Consider the following 5,000-nt stretch of genomic DNA (forward strand, 5'->3'; position numbering starts at 1 on the left):
CCTGTTCTCACAGTGATGAGTAGTTGAATAATGTTGTATGGCTGAAATGTTCTAAAACCAGACAGTTTAACAAGTGTTTAGACTTTTGTGGTGATGCTGTATTTACTTTATCTATAATATCTCTACTGCATCACTGTTTGTTTTCTCTCCTTTGAGGCACCCCTTGATTGTTTTTTTTTTTTTTTCTTCCTTTTGCTTGGTTCACCCTCTCCCTCTTGGCATTCAATCAAGGCCTCCCCTGGCTTTAGCAGCAGAAAGGAGAGCGGGGTCCTGCAAACGTGTGGTGTGCCTCACAGAAAAAACTTATCAGAAACTTGGGGCGCGTTAAAAAAAAACATATTTCCTACCTAGTTACACATTTTTCACAAGAACCTGCGAGATCTAAAGTAGTATTTGATACAGACATTTCTGCCCATGACTCAGTACAGAGTTTATTATAAATACTATGTGAAGGCTTTCTTTAGATCAGTATAAGTGCGTTGAAGTCACTGGGAAACGTGGCTTTGGACCTCAGATGTGTCAGAGGACAGGGTTACAATCCTTCATCTTTCCCCCACTGACCTTTGGGGGATGCAGCCTTTTTAATCCTTCCTACAAATTGTCAAACACGTAGGAATGTAGTATCTGGGGGAAAAAATCGTTTGATTTAAAACTCGGACGAAGCGATGAAAGGTGAGTGTCCTGGACCTTAGGAAACAGCATCCACGCACCTTGGGCGACGCTATGCCGTACGCACACGTGCTCACGTGCCCGTAACCACCAGACAGCACGAGAGGTAAAGGTTGCTGCCAAAAGAGAACAACTTCTTTCCGAAGCTAAAGAAGACTCGCTTGATTATAAACTCTCTCACAATACAGCTAAATAATAGAGATTTAACGCAGGTGTGCAGGTGGCACTGTGAATCCCACAGCGGGAGGTCAGAGTATCGCTAACTTCCAGGATGCTTCCTGGAAGAGGAAGTTACACGATTCAAGATGCTTATCCTCCAGGATTTCCAAGTTTTAAAATGTAAATATTGATCTATGGGAACAGCAGAAATTTCCAAGTTTTGTTCTAGTACACCTTTAAATAATTTCTACACCTGTCTAAGAACACTAAATACTACTTTTTCTTAACAGAGTCCAACACCACCTTTAAATTACCAACATAAGAGACACTAAGCCAATAAAATGTGCAGTTTCCTTCTGGATGTTTATTTTCCTAAATACAAATTGCATTTCGACTGGGAAACAGTGGATTAAATACTAGAAACATCTTTTCTCCCATGGAATTCTCTTTCCCCAATTTACCTGAGAGAATCTTATAAGGAATGTAGATAGACTATTACTTCCTAAGTAAACTTAAATTTAACACCAATTTACTCACGCTAGTATTTCTATATTGGAACTAACAGCTTCCATAAGACCTCTGCAAAGTGCCAGAAATATGATCTCATGCGTAGTAACAAATTTAAATGTGTTTTATTTTGCATGTCCCTTTTCCCTGTGCATTTTCCTCATCTCTTCCTTTCCGTGACTCCCTACTCCCAGTTTCTAAACCTCTCATCCACTCCAGAGACCCAGGAACACTGCCTAGGGAAGGAGCTAACTTGGAAAAATGCACCAGACTCAGATCTGCTATAAGTAACACATAATTCTTATCCACACACTTTTTAAAGATTTGAAAGTAAAATTAGTATATTTCCCCCTGGAGTCCCTACAATCGATACAACATCACTTACTACTGGAGTCTCTTACACGCCACCCTAAAATACCTCATCAGAAAGACTCTGTCCAAAATGCCAAAGGTCACCTGCCCTTTCCTGAAACACTGCAAAAGTCTGACAACTCTTCTGACTCTGACTTATGCAAATCCCTGACTCAACTGGACTCGTTAAGTGCTACATGTTTTCATCCTTACTCGAGTCAGTTTGTAACCTTTAGCAGATCATTTCAGCCCAGTTTTTGTCCTTTTCGTCAAGAATGATGAATTTGGTTTCACGGTCACTGTAAGCTGAAGGACGTGGTGACCACATGAATGGTCAGAAGCAAGGCCAGCTCTCAAAACGGCCACCAAGTCTGTGTCAAGGCATCCACCTTTGTTCTGATCCAGAAGGGAAGATACAAAGTTTCACGGCCAAACTTCACCTTGTGCTCAATCCAGCTGGGTCTGAACTGTAGCCACAGCCTGCGTTAGCAGCAGCTATTCGGGTTTTTAAAGATGTACTTACTATAGGTGTGGGCGGGTTTGGTTAGTAGTGTTGTTTGTTAGGGATGCTTGGTGTGGCTGGAGGAGAGGGGGACCTGTCATTGATGTTCCTTATGCTAGTGTGGGTTTCAGCTCCCATCTCAAAAGTCAGGGTGGTAATAAGCAAGGAGCCCAGAGGAAACCACCGAGCACGTCTTCCCGAATAGCTCTCCCTGTCTCCTGTGTTCTCATGCTACCCAGACGCCCACATCCTGCGTCCCCGCCAGCCTGCCTCCTTCTGAGGTGCAGTGCGAGAGGCCAATGTCAGGTTTCTCTCAATCTGCAGCAGAGAAGCTGCTGTCTGTCGGCCGCCCCTGGCAGTGAGGGCAGCTCACCCCACTGTGGCTTCCTTACCACAGGGCAGGCCGGCTGAGAGCTCGGCCAGTTTCTCTTCCTGGTGCTGCTTGACTTTTCTTCTCTGGGATTTCCAAGGCATGGACGCTCGTTCGTCTGAAACTCTCCTAAACCTCCCGACTAAAAAATAAATACCTAAGTACGACATAAGCAGCGCGCACAGGCAGGATAATTAGGATTGATGGGCTCTTTTAGGGGCACCAAATCCTCATCCTCCCCTTTCCAGTCACATTTCTCACCTGCTCACGCGGTGCCCACCTGTGGCTTGCTGGCATTGCCACTGCCTGCGAATGGGGAGGTTTCCAAGTTCAAAATGAAGGCTGGATCTTCTGTGGTAGGACTCTACCAGGACTGTGGGGAGTTAGCGAAGGAATTAAGGACAGTATGTTGTCCTAGTTTGTGTCACTGCTCCCTTGTTTATGTTCTTCCCCCAACTATTCCCACACCCCCTCTCCAGATTTTTGCATGGCTTTTATAGCCTCTAGTAATTATATCAGCAGCATGGAGTCTATTTTTATCTCTTTTGAATGTGTGCAACATAAATGTCAAAACCCATAAAATCTCTTTTTAGCACGTACCTTGCGTGCAAGGTTTCGGAAAGTGTGATGCAGCATTCAGGGAGATGTTGCATTTTGAGGTCAGACAGATGAAAACTGGAAAACTCAATTTCACCACTTAGCTGCGTGAACTTCCAACAAGCCCCTTATCATCTAGAACTTTTGGCTGCTTGTTCTGCAAAATGGAATTCTATACGATGGACAGCACCACATTCTAGTCACTTGTTTCATGCCTGGGATGCCCCTTTCCCACAGCAGGTATCTCCAAACACCTAATTTTGTTGTTGTTGTTGTTGTTGTTGTTGTTGTTCTGTGCCTACGTGTTAAGATCTTTCAATGCCCTCCACTGCCCTTTGCCAAACTTAGAACCAGAGAAAGAACAAAAGTATTACTGGGTCAGCATGAGTACTGTGAATTATTACAGGATCCCATCACAAAATTATTTATTACATGAGAGAAACACACAGAAGCCACCATCACCTAAAACTTTCTCTGCACTTAGCAAACAATAATAATAACATTAATAATAATACCACCTAGCATTCGCAAGTGCTGGGCTCTGGGTATTTTGCGTGTGTGGATTCATCTACATCTTTACAACTACCCAGTGAGGTAGATCCTGTCTTTATCTCTCCGTTCAGTAGAGGAAGACACTGAAGCAGGTTGAACATCTTGCACAAAGTCACAAGTTAGTAAGTAGAAAAGTGAAAATTCAAATTTAGACAGCCTGACCCCAGAGCCTACGGAAACATAAAATGTAGGAGAGATAGGAGGACTTGCACTGCTGAGCTTTTCCAGCTTCTAGTACAAGGCTGTTTCCTCTCTTTTCACTTCCTTTTTGGAATTGGCCCATTAGGGAGGCCAAATGGGCCTGTCCGAAGGGCACATAAACCTGGAATCCCTTACTCAGCTGCTACTAGGTAAGGGTCACCGTGCTTCAAGGGATAGAATGGCCTCAGCATGTCCAGGTGGTCTGGTGCATTTTTCTTATGGCTTATTAGTTTATCTTTAACATAGATGGGGAGAAGGATTTGGAGAGTTGTGGAAAAAAAACGTGTTCCTTTCTAGTCAAAAGTATACTATTGTGAAGAATAAACAAGATGGAAGTAACATGGAGACAGGGAGGGGATGATCAGAAAAAAAAAAAAAAAACAACAACAAAGGGTGTATTTGATGACCATAAACAAAATCCAGCCGTCAAAGAAAGAATATAACTACCATAATATATTTTGGGGGGCAAGCAAATAAGAGTCAGTTCTGTAAAGTTTCTCTCCTTTCTCGTAAGCGAATTGTTCATTTTTCCGGGCCTATTTCCACCATTACCGTTGCAGAGAGCAGGGGAGGCCAACACCGCCGGAACCCACTTCTTTGTAAGGTTAAGGCGATTACTGACCAGATGCTCAGCAGCCAGAGAAATGCTCGCATGTAAAACAGAACAGGGGATTGAAGAACTTAGGAGGTGACATTTAGAGAAGTATGGTATCTTGTAAACACCAAAGTGCTTCAACTTTTATCACACTTGAAAATCAGTTCTCTGAAATTTACAGTTATTAAACTTAATCCTTAATCTTTGGTACGGTGCCCTTATGAGTCATCAGACAAACTCCGATGTGGAAGTGTTTGAGAGAAGAAAAAAAAAAAAAAAGGAGAGTAAATTGATTAATGATCATTAAAATACCCTGGGATCTGGGAAGACCCATAGTAAAGAGCACTGGGCATGAATGAATATTGATCTAAAGATCCAGCGCTTTGCTGAAGATATACAATGTAACAGGTTCTGCAAAAACAGTCCCAGAAATGAAATATATATGTATCTTTTCTGCATTAACTAAGCAGCTAAATTGCTTGCTGACTAGGTTGGAG

The 5,000-nt window shown here is 42.8% G+C and overlaps 1 protein-coding gene and 1 long non-coding RNA gene across 8 annotated transcripts in view; one reads left to right on the forward strand and one right to left on the reverse strand.

The window, feature by feature from the left end:
- The window catches only part of ZEB2 (zinc finger E-box binding homeobox 2), a 134,681-nt gene that overhangs the window by 68,038 nt on the left and 61,643 nt on the right, over positions 1–5,000 (forward strand). The gene's annotated exons all lie outside the window — the stretch shown is intronic.
- The window catches only part of LOC131503738 (uncharacterized), a 2,354-nt gene continuing 1,451 nt past the window's right edge, over positions 4,098–5,000 (reverse strand). For both annotated transcript variants that reach the window (XR_009257561.1, XR_009257560.1), the window contains one exon: positions 4,098–5,000. This exon is cut by the window's right edge. This is a non-coding gene — a long non-coding RNA (uncharacterized LOC131503738).

Source organism: Neofelis nebulosa, chromosome 2 (assembly GCF_028018385.1).
Source record: "Neofelis nebulosa isolate mNeoNeb1 chromosome 2, mNeoNeb1.pri, whole genome shotgun sequence".
NCBI lineage: Eukaryota > Metazoa > Chordata > Mammalia > Carnivora > Felidae > Neofelis > Neofelis nebulosa.